Source organism: Giraffa tippelskirchi, chromosome 3 (assembly GCF_054371585.1).
Source record: "Giraffa tippelskirchi isolate mGirTip1 chromosome 3, T2T-mGirTip1v1.2.pri, whole genome shotgun sequence".
Taxonomy (NCBI): Eukaryota; Metazoa; Chordata; class Mammalia; order Artiodactyla; family Giraffidae; genus Giraffa; species Giraffa tippelskirchi.
In genome coordinates this window covers 121,731,484-121,746,835 of record NC_137277.1, presented here as the reverse complement: position 1 = coordinate 121,746,835, position 15,352 = coordinate 121,731,484, and the positions used below count along the sequence as shown (strand labels likewise).

The following is a 15,352-nucleotide window of genomic DNA, read 5'->3' as shown; positions in this document are numbered from 1 at the left end:
TGAGTCAGTTTTTATTTTTTATTTTTTTTTATTTTTATTTTTATTTTTTTTGTGAGTCAGTTTTTAAGCCAGGCACACACACATCCAGTGGAGGGAGAGTTCAGATCCCCTCTCCATGTGTTCAGAATGATTTGTCTCAGTCCTGCTTCAGAGGGGCCCATGGTCACTTACTCTGGTAGCTTTACACTGGGAAAAGGGAAATATCCAAACATTTTCAAGGACTGTTGAACACAGAGTCAGAGTTGCCAGTGTTACCTGGGGCATATGACAGCTAGGTGATAAATGGGATCCTGGTCCCTGTCTGGCTCATGGTGACTTCCCTAGATCTGTGGACACACTCAGTGATCATTTCCCAGTCCCTGGATTTGTAACTGGAACAGATATACTTGGTCATTGGCACAATCCCCACACTGGATTCTTGGTCTGTGGGGGAGAGATGTGGTTGTGGGAAGATCAAATGGCAGGTTCTGAAATGACCTCTCTTCACCCTGCCCACCAACAAGACAGAAAATTAAAAATACTACATGCTGGGGGGTAAGAACAGATATTACTACCACCCTTAAAGACTCCAGGTGGAAGTCCCCATCATATCACATATACTACACCAGTCTGGCACCTGAACCCCACAGGTGGATCCTGAAAAATGACAGTGGACTACTGTAAACTTAACCAATTAGTAGTCCCGAATTCCATTTCTTTATCAAACAGATTAGCATGGCCTCAGGTATATGATATGTGGTTATTGCTCTGGCTAAGGCTTTCTTTTTCAACCCCATTAAGAAAGAGGATCAGAAATAGCTTGCCTTGACTTGGAAAGGACAAGAACATTCATTCGTGGTTTTGTCCCAGTTAACTCTCCTGTCTTCTGTCATAAAATAGTCTAGTTTGTCTGGACACCCCATGGAATATCACATATGCTAATCAGATCAGGTAAAACTCACCTTGGTAAAGCATATACACTTCCAAGGTGGGAGATAAGCACTACAAAGATTCAGGGACCCACCACATCAGTAACATATTTAGAGGCTTCTACTTCTCTGGGGTGGGTCGGGATATCCCCTCAAAAGTAAAGGACAACTGATTACATCATGAGCCTCCAGGCACCAAGGAAACTAATGCATGACTCTTGGTAGGCTTCTTCTGATTCTGGAGACTGCTTATTCCAAACCTGGGGGTACTGCTCTAGTTCATATAGTGAACTATAATCAAGGCTGTCAGCTCTGACTGGTGCCTGGAGCAGAAAAGAGTTCTGCGGCCATTAGAGGCTTGGGCTATATGACCACGTAAGGCCCATGGTACTGGTGGTATCAATGGTGGAAAAGATTCCTCGTGGAGTCTATAGCAGTAGGAGAGTTACAGTATCAGCCCTTAGGTTTCTGTAACAAGGCAATGCTGTCTGAGATTTATATATCTTCTGAAAATAGCTTATGGATTCTAGCAGAAAGACAGTCAGAAAGTTGATTGTATCTTAGTTAAAAAAGAGTCCTGTAGATAGTGGTGATGTTGCACAACATTGTAAAGCATCCAATGCCACTGCATTATATGCCTAAAATGGTTAAAACGGCAAGTTTTATGTTATATATACTTTTATCACAATTTTTAAAAGACCCACAATGTAATATACCAATACTTTGTATACTATAAGTGGGTGAATTATATGGAATATGAATCATATCTCAATAAAGCTGTTTTTTACAAAAAGATTTTGCAGGGAGGAAGTCATAAAGCACTTCTCTTTGCATACACGTGCCCCACACCAGAACTGAATTTTGTCCATATATAAAGTGAAATGTCTGCACAGAGATGATACCACCTTTCTCACACATTATATACAGTTGACATTTTGCAACATTTACTGATGTTCTTTGATAACGAAAATTTCCTGATAGTTCTGTTTTCTTTCCAAGCATAATATTTATCATTCCCTTTGTAGCTGGTTTTAACAAACTTTTGGCAGTAGTACAGCATATACCTCCTTTTCTTTAAGGAGTGAATCCTTCATGATGCCTCTGGTAGTTTTGGCTACTCCATCACTTTGAACGATACAATCCATCAGGTGTGTATTGGGAAACACTTAAAGTGTTTGCACTTGTTCTGGAAAAGCCTTATTGTTCTCTCAGAGAAGTCATTGTACTTTGTTGGAAAACAGCACTGAAGCTTTCATGGCTTCCTACTGTTACTGGAAAACGTTTTTTATAAAAGAGGCCACCTTGGAGGTCTAGAGGAACATATATCACCAGTCGAATACAATTCAATTTTCAGGTATTTTTTTCTGATCAAACTTCCTATTCTTGGCTTACAGACTTAGATTTCTCTTAACTTGATCATCACAATCATATTTTCACTTCTCCTAGCACATACTACATCACCTCCCTTCGTTTGTCCTTAAATCTGTTCTTTACATTTAAGATGTTATCCTGAGTCATGGTACTTGCATGACGATTTTCATCACCACCACTTTTGAGCCATTGATCCATTGTTTTGGTCAATTATGGATAATCATAATAGCTGCAACTAAAAATACAAATTCAGTAAGCAAAAACAATGACATGTTAGCTGAGACAAAATCCACACCATGCAATTGAATATTGGCAGAGATGAACAGATGGGTTGCTGGGGTAACCCAGGCTCTGAGAATCCCGTTTTACGCAACCACACCTGTTTTTTTCTCTTTTCTTCCTTTCTTTCCTTGTTAGTCGTAGCTGAACTCCTCACTTGCCTTCTTCCTCTTCTATCCTTTCCCTTGCTCCTCTGTTTCCTTTTTGAGAGTTATGGCATTAAAATGGAAAGAGACGTTGGAAATATTTAAGTCTGATGACTCCAGGAAACTGAAGTCTAGAGAAATATGATGAATCAACCAGTCAAAGGGACCAGACCTAGTCCCCTGGCTCCTCTGCCTCAAGGCCAAGTGTTTCCATTTGCCTTGAAAACACTTAAGGGGAAGAGCTTTTCCTTAAGCTCTTCTTTCTGGTACTCTCTTGGACAGAGGATGAGATGGTTGGATGGCATCACTGACTCAATAGACATGAGTTTGAGTAAGCTCCGGGAGTTGGTGATGGACAGGGAAGCCTGGCATGCTGCAGTCCAGGGGGTTGTAAAGAGTTGGACAGGACTGAGCGACTGAACTGAACTGAACTGAAATTGATGCTGACAGTGGTTGGACTCATAGTGATTAAGGTGGTTTGTTAACAGGACTAAGGAAGTAGAGGCTTAATGGAGTCAAAGCTTCCCTCTCTTGTTTCCTCTAACTCTGTGCCCAGTGAATAGTCACTAATTCAGTCTCTGCATTTTCCCTCCTAAAATATCCACCAAAATTACACACTCTTTTCTGTACTGTACCATTGCCTTAGTTCATGCTGTCATCATCTTTGTCCTGTACTATTTCAACACCTCTTTTCTAATTTCTCTGCCTTTAAGAATTACTTCTTCCCCTCAAGGCCCAAACCCAAGTATTCATCCATTCATCCATCCCACTGCTGCCAGAATGGTCTCATATTCATCTCTATTCTTTGGTGATTCTTAAATCCCTGCAAGATAAAGTTCAATCTTTGCTTGAGGCACTTGACAGACAAGTCTCTCTGTGGTCTGGCTCCTGCCCTTCTGTCGTCTTATCCACATTACTCTATATATTAGTCGTGCTAAGTTATGACATATTAGCAAACAACTTCAAATTCTCAGCGGCTTAACACAACAAAGATTTATTTCTTATTTATACAAGGTCTGTTGCAAGTTTGGATGATTCTCTAGAGGAACTATTCTCCATGCAGTAACTCAGAGATCCAGGCTGCTCTGACATGTGACATTTCCATTTCCATCACCACATTTCCTCCATGATTGCCATGGAGGAGAAAGAGAGACCTGGAAGGTGGCCATGAACTCTTCTGAGATTCATCTTGAAAGTTCATTGGCCCAAGTTTGTCACTTAGCTGCAAAGGGCTTGGGAAATGCAGAGAATGTTTGGTGATCACTACTGTTTCTATCATGGTCCCTCTTTGCAGTTCAGTTCAGTTCAGTTGCTCAGTCGTGTCTGACTCTTAGTGACATGACCCCACAGACTGCAGCATGCCAGGCTTCCCTGTCCATCACCAACTCGTGAAGCTTGCTCAGACTGATGTCTGTCGAGTCAGTGATGCCATCCAAACATCTCATCCTCTGTTGTATCCTTCTCCTCCTGCCTTCAATCTTTCCCAACATCAGGGTCTTTTGCAGTGAGTCAGTTCTTTGCATCAAGTGGCCAAAGTATTGGAGTTTCAGCTTCGACATCAGTCCTTCCAATGAATATTCAGGACTGACTTCCTTTAGGATGGACTGGTTTGATCTCCTTGCAGTTCAACAGACTCTTGAGAGTCTTCTCCACAGTTCAAAAGCATCAGTTCTTCGGTGCTCAGCTTTCTTTATGGTCCAAATCTCACATCTGTACATGACTACTGGAAAAACCATAGTTTTGACTAGACAGACTTTTGTTGACAAAGCAATGTCTCTGCTTTTTAATATGCTTTCTAGGTTGGTCATAGCTTTTCTTCCAAGGAGCAAGTGTCTTTTAATTTCATGGCTGCAGCAACCATGATTTTGCAGTGATTTTGGAGCCCCCCAAAATAAAGTCTGTCACTGTTTCCATTGTTTCCCCATCTATTTGCCATGAAGTGATGGGACCAGATGCCATGATCTTCATTTTCTGAATGCTGAGTTTTAAGCCAACTTTTTCGCTCTCCTCTTTCACTTTCATCAAGAGGCTCTTTAGTTCCTCTGTATTTTCTGCCATAAGGGTGGTGTCATCTGCGTATCTGAGGTTATTGATATTTCTCCCGGCAATCTTGATTCCAGCTTGTGCTTCATCCAGCCTGGCATTTCGCATGATATACTCTGCATATAAGTTAAATAAGCAGGTGACAATATAGAACCTTGATGTATTCCTTTCCCTATTTAGAACCAGTCTGTTGTTCCATGTCCAGTTCTAACTGTTGCTTCCTGACATGCATACACGTTTCTCAGGAGTCAGGTAAAGTGGTCTGCTATTCCCATCTCTTTCAGAATTTTCCACAGTTTATTGTGACCCACACAGTCAAAGGCTTTGGTGTAGTCAATAAAGCAGAAGTAGATGTTTTTTGGGAACTCCCTTGCTTTTTCAATGATCGAATGGATGCTGACAATTTGATCTCTGGTTCCTCTGCCTTTTCTAAATCCAGCTTGAACATCTGGAATTTTATGGTTTACATACTGTTGAAGCCTGGCTTGGAGAATTTTGAGCATTACTCTGCTAGCATGTGAGATGAGTGCAATTGTGCGGTAGTTTGAACATTCTTAGGCATTGCCTTTCTTTGGGATTGGAATGAAAACTGATCTTTTCCAGTCCTGTGGCCACTGCTGAGTTTTCCAAATTTGCTGACATATTGAGTGCAGCACCTTAACCGCATCATCTTTTGAAATAGCTCAACTGGAATTCCATCACCTCCACTAGCTCTGTTGGTAGTGATGCTTCCTAAGGCCCACTTGACTTCGCATTCCAGGATGTCTCGCTCTAGGTGAGTGATCACACCATCATGGTTATCTGGGTCATGAAGATCTTTTTTGTATAGTTCTTCTGTGTCTTGTTGCCACCTCTTCTTAAGATCTTCTGCTTCTGTTAGGTCTATACCATTTCTGTCCTTTATCAAGCCCATGTTTGTACGAAATGTTCCCTTGGTATCTCTAATTTTCTTGAAGAGATCTCTCGTCTTTCCCATTTTATTGTTTTCCTCTGTTTCTTTGCATTGATCGCTGAGGAAGGCTTTCTTATCTCTCTGTGCTCTTCTTTAGAACTCTGCATTCAAATGGGTATATCTTTCCTTTTCTCCTTTGCCTTTCACTTCTCTTCTTTTCTCAGCTATTTGTAAGGTCTCTTCAGACAACCATTTTGCCTTTTTGCATTTCTTTTTCTTGAGGGGTATGGTCTTTATTATTTGCAATTGGAGTTCTGGAAATACCTGACTTCTTTTCCCCTGACTACCAACTCTTTTCCAGTGAGTTGGGTCTTTGCATCATGTGGCCAAAGTATTGGAACCTAAGCTTCAGCTTCAGTCCTTCCAATGAATATTCAGGATTGATTTCCTTTAGTATTGACTAGTTTGATTTCCTTGCAGTCCAATGGACTCTCTAGAGTCTTCTCCAACACCGCAGTTCAAAAGCCTCAGTTCTTTGGCATTCAGCTTTCTTTACAGTCCAACTCACATACATAGATGACTACTGGAAAAACCATAGCTTTGACCAGACGGACCTTTGTCGGCAAAGAGATACCTCAGCTATAGCTTTTTTCCCAAGGAGCAAGCGTCTTTTAATTGCATGGCTGCAGTCACCATCCTCAGTGACTATGAGTTTGAGCAAACGCCAGGAGATAGCGAAGGACAGGGAAGCCTGGTGTGCCGCAGTTCATGGGATCAGAAAGATTTGGACATGACTTAGTGACTGAGCAACAACACCACCAAGCTATTTTAAAGCCTCCATGTCTTTCTGAGGCATTCTGCCGAGAATATCCTCCTTGCTGATCTGACAAACTCCTTAAACCCATGTCTCTATTTCTTGAAAGAATCCATGCCTGAGTTTCCCAGGCCAAATTAGTGGTTTCTTTTCTAATGCTTCCAGTGCATCTAGTAGTTACTTCTATCACAGTTCTTTTTATATTGTTATAATCAATTTCCTGGTTGTTTCCCTTTAGATAGAAATCTCTTTTGGATAGAAAAAGTATATTTTCATCATAAGGTCTTGAACTTTAACACAGTGGTACACAGAGACTCTTCATTTCTGTGGTTGAATATATAAATGTACAAGTAAATTAAAGAAATGACTAAAAAACTATCTAGCTTTTTGTTATGTTCCATCCCCACTACTGCTACCTTAGCCTAAGAAACCACCTTCTCTTGCCCAGACAATCACATAGGCTCTCTCTAATGTTCCTCTCCCATTTATACCCCTGTCCAGTCATCCAATCCATTCTCTACTCAGCAACCACATTATCGTGAAACCCGAATCAGAGTGGGATTTCCTATTTCCTTAGAATAAAATCCAAGCATGCAGATTCCTTCCCATGACCCCCTTCTTGCCAATCTGGCTCCAGTCACTCTCTTATCCTGTGGCTCCCACACTGGTCTCCACTTATTCCCTGAATACACTAAGATTTTTCTTTCCCCAGTGCTTTCTTAGGGCTGGTTCCTGTGCCTAGAATGCTCCTACATCCTCTTCTCTCTTGGTTGGTTCTTTCTCAGTTTTTAGCTTAAATAGCACTTCTCCAGCAGTTACAATTGTTTTGTTTTGATTGCAAGTGAGGAAATCCCACTCAAACTACCTAAAATATTATAATAAAAAGAATTTGTGCATGTGTGTGCTAAGTTGCTTTAGTCATGTCCGATTCTTTGTGACCCTATGGACTGTAGCCCACCAGGCTCCTCTGTCCGTGGGATTCTCCCGGCAGGAAGTGAGTTGCCATGCTCTCCTCCAGGGGATCTTCCTGACCCAGGGATCCAACCCATGTCTCTTATGTCTCCTGCACTGGCAGGCGGGTTCTTTATCACTAGCACCACTTGGGAAGTCTCCTATATCTAATAAGTCCAGAAATAGTTCTGGCTTCAAGAAAGGCTTAATCTATGTCACTGAAGACTCTGTTTCTCTCACTTACTGTACAGATGCTCTTTCCTCATGATCACAGAATGGCTGTCACTATTTTCAAACTTATATCCTCATACCACAATCTCCAGGAGTAGAGAGAGGGTCTCTTTTGGTGGTTCCTGCTCAAGTCCAAGGATTCAGTCTCTCTCACTGGACTAAATTATGTCACAAACCCATGCCTAAACCAATCACCTTGGGAGGTACATGAAGGTAGGGAAAGGATTAGACTTGCTTAAGCCAATCAGGACCTTTATTTGGAGCTGAAGGTGGGGCCCCACATGATCTAATAGCATGGGTGCATATGGAAGAGAGCTGAAATTTCGAAAATGATAAAGAGTACTTTTGCTGGGAAAAGTAGGAAATTAACTTCAGAATACCACAGCATCAACAATAAGTTCACCATACTTTCTCAGAGGAGCCTTCACTGCCCACCCCCATTTAAGGAAGTCCCCTTTGTTATCTTCTATTACTGAACACTATGTACTTCCGTCAGAGCACCCGCTACTGTTTGTACTATTTATTTTGTTTTTTACTTGTTTATAATCTGAATCTCACACTAGGCTGTAACTTCATAAGAACAGAGGCCATGTCTGATTTGTTTACCTAGGGCTAGAATATACTAGAAAATTCAAGAAACATCTTATTAATGAGAGAAAAATGAAAAATTTTTTTCTTTTCCAATTTAGCCCTGGTTTTTAACCAGGGGATACAGGAGAGAAGGGGTTGGAAGGATAAGAGTGGCTGTGAGTACTGTGAGTGTTAATTTGGCCTTTCTTTGTCTAGAAGCTTAGTCCTCTGTCCCTTCCAATAATCCCTCAAATTCTGCATCCCCAGCCTTTTCTTATTAACCCACCTGCTCCTGGCACTCTGGTAATTTGGTGTTTCTTTTTTAAAACCTCGCTTGAATTAGTGTCTTAATAGTGTCTTAACTTTTTAGAAGTCTTGATTCTAAAAAAGAATTAGTTAAATTATGTTTTTCCAGAGAAAGCAGGAACCAAGTATTCTCTCTTTGTGTTTTCACAGCACCTACAAATGTAATGGGTGTGCTTTACTGAGTGAAAATTCGATCTCTTTCATGGTGGTTCAGAAGGTAAAGAATCTGCCTGCAATGCAGAAGACCTGGGTTTGATCACTGGGTTGGGAAGATCCCCTGGAGAAAGGGAATGGCTACCCACCCCAGCATTCTTGCCTGGTGAATTCCATGGACAGAGGAGCCTGGGAGGCTACAGTTCATGGGGTCACAAAGAGTTGGACACAACTGAGTACTAACACTTTCACTTTTTTCACTTTCATGGAAATCGAGACTGAAGTCAATGCCAGGTAGTAGAAAGGAAAATTGGAAGTGAGTCAGGAAAGAGAAAAAATTGCAAGGGAAGAATAAAGTTTGGTAAGCAGTGAAGTGGGAAGTCTTTTGGGAAAAAGGGACATAGCTGAAGAGAAGGAAAGTTAGAATAAACTTGAGAAATGGAGTAAAAACTTACAAAATAGAAATAGAGCCAGAGGAATATTCCTTCCTTCTTACATTTATCCATTTATTGGTCAAAACTTATTTAGTATGCGCCAGACACTCTTCTGGGAGTGTCTGAAGATAGAGGGGTGACCAAAGCATTCCAGTCTTTGCCATCATGGAGCGCATATCCTAGTGAGAGCAAATAGACAGTAAACAAATAAGCAGATAAACACTATGGGTTCCTGGATACAAATGTCAGATTGAAAACACATATCTCCTTTTACTCCTTTCTGAGACGTCACAGAATGAAATAAGTCCCCTTTTTATTTATTTATTTATTGGCCATCCCATGTGGCATGTGGGATCTTAGTTTCCCAACTAAGTGATTGAACCTGCGCCCCCTGCAGTAGAAGCATGGAGTCTTAACCACTGAGTGGCCGGGAAGTGCAAGGCATTTTTTAAAGGCATAGATATTCAAGGGTGAGGAAATAAGGAGAGGAGGTTATAGGACTAAGCATGGGAGCTGGAAGGCAAACCTGAGAAAGCCGCGTCCTCAGTGGGTAGAGGAGAAAGCTGAGAACCAACTTGGTTTACACTAGTCACCTCCCAAAGTGCGGGCAATGGGTGTGTCGGGGAATCTGGAATGGTGTGTGTGCGTGTAGAAGACAGAAGATGAAATAAAGAGGATCAGTTCAGAGCATCTCCTTTCCTCCCCAGAGGAGAGCCGGGTACCTCTGGCAGAAGACGGGGGCTCTAGTCCCTGGAGCAGACTGCCTGACCAGCAGAGGATGGCAAACTGACTGGACTCAAATAGGGGATTAAGTGAGTACATGTGTACTGCACGCTGAGGCCCTCCCTCCTTGTGAGTAGGGCAGCCAGGCCTGTGTGCTCCAGCAGGGGTTTGGAGAAGTTTTCTCTAGAGGGTCTGACAATCTCAAGAAAGACCTGAAGACAGTGATATTGGAGTTTTCCAATCAAAGTGTGCAGTCTGATCGCAGTATGTAGTGAAACTCTTTAGTCAGCAAGTCCCACCTGTGCACACAGAGCTTCCAGTCAGCAGTTTAGTTCCCTGATCCTCAGAGGAGCAGATGGCCAAGGATTACCAGACATCTGAGGAAAGGTTCTAATAAGAAAGACCAAACAAAAGCCAAATGTGCTGAAAACAGCAACTTGGACGAAACAGACTGTTCAGGGAGAAGAAAACCTGTAAGACAGAGGCAGAGGAAGGGAGAAAATTCTCAACGAATATTCAGAGAGATAAAAGATACTGCAACCCTGAGAAAAGAACAGAATGCTGTATAAAAAGTAATATTTAGGGAAAAAAGAGCTGTTGGAAATTGCAAATGTGATGGAAAAAATGAAAACCACAGTAGAATAACTAGAGACTTGAAGAAACCTCTTAAGAACTTGAATTAAAAGACAAAGAGGTGGATATATAGGAGAGAAAAGATGAAAAAATTAGAAAAGTAGCTCAAGAGGTCCATATAATAGGGATTTCAGAAAGAGAGAAAAAAGACAACAAGGGAGAGGGGGATTGTCAAAGAAAGAATTCAATAGACATTGCTAGAATTAAAAAAATACGAGTTTCCAGATTGAAAAGGCCACCAAGTGACCATCACAATTGCAAAATGGATGAAAAGAGTCTTACACTTATATTGTCATAAACTTTCAGAACACTAAGCCAGAGAAGGAGCTTGAAGCTTCCAGATAGCAAAAATACATCACTTACAAAGGATCATTAATCAGTGTGGTTTCTATTGAGAAAACTTTGGGAGCTGAAAGACAGTGGTGCAATGCCTTCAGAATTCTGAAGAAAAATGACTTCTGAGCTAAAATTCTACTTCCAGACAAATTATCTGAGTTGTGAGGATAGAACAGAAGCATTTTCAGATTACAGATTCTTAAAAATAATGTGTCTTTCATGCAGCCTTTCTTAGGAAGCACTTGCAGCATGGGCTCCACCAAATAAACCAAGAAAAATAAAGATGTCAGGGTCAGGAAAGAGAATATGACTAGAATGATGGTGAAGAGAAATTCCAAGAAGTCAGCTGTGTTGCAGATACACAGGGAAACCATTTAGACTGGACCATGTCACAAGACGAAGGGAGGAAAAACTTCAAGAAACAGGCAACTTGTGATGTTTGGTTGTTATTACTGATGCAAACAGAACAAAAGAAACAATAATACAGGAAACTATACAGGTAGTAACTCCAGGAAAAACAGAGATAATTGGAAAGAAAAAGTAATAATATAACACTGTATGATTCAAGGCTTCCTAGGTGGTGCTAGTGATAAAGAATCCACCTGCCAATGCTGAATATGTAAGAGAAGTGGGTTTGATCCATGGGTCTGGAAGATCCCTTGGAGGAGGAGAAATGGCAACCCACTCCAATATTCTTGTCTGGAGAATCCCCATGGATAGAGGAGCCTGGTGGGCCATAGTCCACAGGGTCGCACAGAGTTGGACATGACTGGAGCATGTGCACACACACACACACACACACACACACACACACACACACACGATTCAAGCATTTACATAGTTATAATTATATAACACACTGTTGACCTATCCCAAAGTAATATACATTAGGGGGAAAGAGACAGAAAGTATGTGGCTGTGTGGTAAGGGAAGTGGAAAGAGAGAAGCTAATTCCTCACTTTCCATGAAGTGAAGTGAAGTGAAAGTTGCTCAGTCGTGTCCGGCTCTTTGCGAACCCATGGACTATACAGTCAGTGAAATTCTTCAGGCCAGAATACTGAAGTGGGTAGTTGTTCCCTTCTCCAGGGGATCTTTCCAACCCAGGGATTGAACTCAGGTCTCCCACGTTGTAGGTGGATTCTTTATCAGCTGAGCCACCAGAGAAGCCCTCACCTTCCATAGTGGAAATCAATAGAAATGCTAAAATGTGTTTTTAAATTTTTAATTAATTTATTTTTGTTTTGTTTTTGTATTACTTTAAAAAATTGAAGTTTAATTGATTTGTAATATTTTCTGAAAGAGATGGGAATACCAGACCACCTGACCTGCCTCTTGAGAAATCTGTATGCAGGTCAGGAAGCAACAGTTAGAACTGGACATGGAACAGCAGACTGGTTCCAGATAGGAAAAGGAGTATATCAAGGCTGTATATTGTCACCCTGCTTATTTAACTTATATGCAGAGTACATCATGAGAAATGCTGGGCTGGATGAAGCACAAGCTGGAATCAAGATCGCAGGGAGAATTATCAATAACCTCATATATGCAGATGACACCACCCTTATGGCAGAAAGTGAAAAGGAATTAAAAAGCCTCTTGGTGAGGGTGAAAGAGGAGAGTGAAAAAGCTGGCTTAAAACTCAACATTCAAAAAGTAAGTTCATAGCACCCGGTCCCATCACTTCATGGCAAATAGATGGGGAAACAGTGGAAACAGTGGCTGACTATTTTTTGCGGGGAGGGGCTCCGAAATCACTGCAGACGGTAACTGCAGGCATGAAATTAAAAGACGATTACTCCTTGGAAGGAAAGTGATGACCAACCTAGACAGCATATTAAAAAGCAGAGACATTACTTTGCCAACAAAGGTCCGTCTAGTGAGGGCTATGATTTTTCTAGTAGTCGTGTATGGATGTGAGAGTTGGACTGTAAAGAAAGCTGAGTGCTGAAGAACTGATGCTTTTGAACTGTGGTGTTGGAGAAGACTCTTGAGAGTCCCTTGGACTGCAAGGAGATCCAACCAGTCCATCCTAAAGGAGATCAGTCCCGAGTGTTCATTGGAAGGACTGATGTTGAAGCTGAAACTCCAATACTTTGGCCACCTCATGCGAAGAGTTGACTCATTGGAAAAGACCCTGATGCTGGGAAAGATTGAGGGCAGGAGGAGAAGGGGACATCAGAGGATGAGATGGTTGGATGGCATCACCGGCTCAATGGAGATGAGTTTGAGTAGACTCTGGAAGTTGGTAATGGACAGGGAGGCCTGGCGTGCTGTGGTCCATGGGGTCATGAAGAGTCAGACACGATTGAGTGACTGAACTGAACTGAACTGAATATTTTTTTTAGTTTCAGGTGTACAACACAGTGATTCAGTTTTTTTTATAGATATATTCCATTATAGATTTTGCAGGACACTGGGTATAATTTCCTGTGTTGTACAGTAGATCCTTGTTGCTAATCTATTTTATGTATAGTAGTTTGTGTATGTTAATCTTGTACTCCTAATTCGTCCTTCCCCTTCTCCCTCTCCCCTTTGGTATCCATAAATTTGTTTTCTAAGTCTGTGAGTCTTTTTCTGTTTTGCTATAGACATTCATTTATATTATTTTTTAGATTCTACATATAAGTAATATCATAGTATTTGCCTTTCTCTGTCTGACATTTCACTAAGTATAATATTCTCTAGATCCATCCACATTGTTGCAAATGGCAATACTTCATTCTTTTTTTTGACTAAGTGGTATTCCACTGTATATATGGACCATATCTTTTTAATCCATTCATCTGTTGATGGAGACTAGGTTGCTTCCATGTCTTGTCTATTGTAAACAGCGCTGCAATGAACATTGGATGTATGTGTCTTTTTGAATTAGAGTTTTCATTTTTTTCCAGATATGTACCTGGGAGTGAAATTGCTAGACCATACCTTTAGTTTTTTAAGGCATTTTCATACTGTTTTCTATAACGTCTGTACCAATTTCCATTCCCACCAACAGTGTACAAGGGTTCCCTTTTCTCTATGCCCTTTACGGCATTTATTGTTTGTATACATTTTGAGGACAGCCATCGCCTGGTGTGAGGTACTTCACTGTGGTTTTGATCTGCATTTCTCTAATGATGATCTAATGATGTTGAACATCTTTTCAGGTTCCTGTTAGTCATCTGTATGTCTTCTTTGGAAAAATGTCTGTTTGGATCTTCTGCCCATTTTTTGATTGAATTTTTTTTATATTGAGTTGTATAAGCTGTTTATGTATTTTTGGATATTACCCCTGTGTCAGTTAATATATGCATTGTTTGCAAATATTTTCTCCCATTCTGTAGGTTGTCTTTTCATTTTGTTATTTTCCTTTGCTGTGAAAAGATTTTATTAATAAGTTTAATTAAGTCCAATTTGTTAATTTTTAAAAATAGATTTGTAGGCAGTTGTTAAAGTTGTTGACCGTGGTGGGCTTGGGTAGGGACTGTGGAAGGGTAGGAAACTTGCTCTTCACAGTAAGCTTTGTAGATCTTGTTGATTATTTCATTCTATGCACAATTAACGGCGAAAAAGAATAAGACCAAAAGAAAGGAAAAGAAAAATATTAGAAAGAAATACAGCAGAATGTTAACTGTTTATTTCTGGGTTTATAGTAATGGATTTTTTTATTGTCTTAATTTGTACTTTTTCATATTTTCTGCAGTCTCTGAAATGAACATGGCTTAGTTTTTAAATTATGAAACATATATTTTAGGTTGAGGAGAGAGAAAATTATAGTGAAAAGAACCAGTTTTGATAGGAGGACTTGAGAAGGCTTCACTGATGGTGACATTGGCCACATGTTTGAGGGGGTAACAGTGTGGATACTCAGAGGAAGAGCATTCCAGAAAGATGTGCAAAGGTCCGTGTGCTTGAACATGCTTGGTGCCTGTGAGGAGCAGGATGGAGGCCAGGTGTGTGATAAGTGTAGAGGGTGAGAGACAATGACATCAGAGTAAGAGCTTGGGGCCAGACCCTGTGGAATCTTGTGGAGCTTGTTCAAGACTTCAGACTTTATCCTGACCACTAAGGGAAGCTGTCAGAGTTTTGAAGAGAAAAGCAGCATGATTTGATTTGCATTTTAACAGGATCACTGTGGCTGCTGCTGCTTCTGCTGTGTGTGTGTGTGTGTGTGTGTGTGTGTGTGTGTTGGGAGAGGAGGGGACGGGAAGAGAGAGGGGGTGAGGAGGGAGATGGCAAGAGTAGAAAATGGGAGACCACTTAGGAGGCTTTTGCTATAGTTCAGATTAAAGATGCTTCAGGGTTAATGTTCAAAAAGTTTTAGTTTCCTTTTATCAGCAAAGACCATTTTCAAAGGAAATCTTGTGTTGGTCTTTCATTTATAAAACATTAAAGTGGAGTATAAAAGCGAAGGGGCTTCAGTTGAAGTAGGAAGTGGGGGGTCCAGGGCTCCCCGTCACATCACTTCATCTTTGCCTGCTCATCCTGGCGATCCCTGGGAGATGTGCCTTTGAAGCAGGGGACCTGCAGGTGGCCATTTGAAAGCTGTGACTCACTAGCTCCTTCCTTTTACTGAAGAGATC

At 41.0% G+C, this 15,352-nt stretch overlaps 1 protein-coding gene and 1 long non-coding RNA gene across 2 annotated transcripts in view; one reads left to right on the top strand and one right to left on the bottom strand.

Moving 5' to 3' along the window:
• The window catches only part of THSD7B (thrombospondin type 1 domain containing 7B), a 1,641,422-nt gene that overhangs the window by 27,853 nt on the left and 1,598,217 nt on the right, over positions 1-15,352 (top strand). The window lies entirely within an intron of this gene.
• Positions 3,686-7,769, bottom strand: LOC145541764 (uncharacterized). The gene is made up of 2 exons (XR_014079265.1): positions 7,649-7,769; positions 3,686-6,777 (listed from the first exon to the last, which is right to left on the bottom strand). It is a non-coding gene; the product is annotated as an uncharacterized LOC145541764 (long non-coding RNA).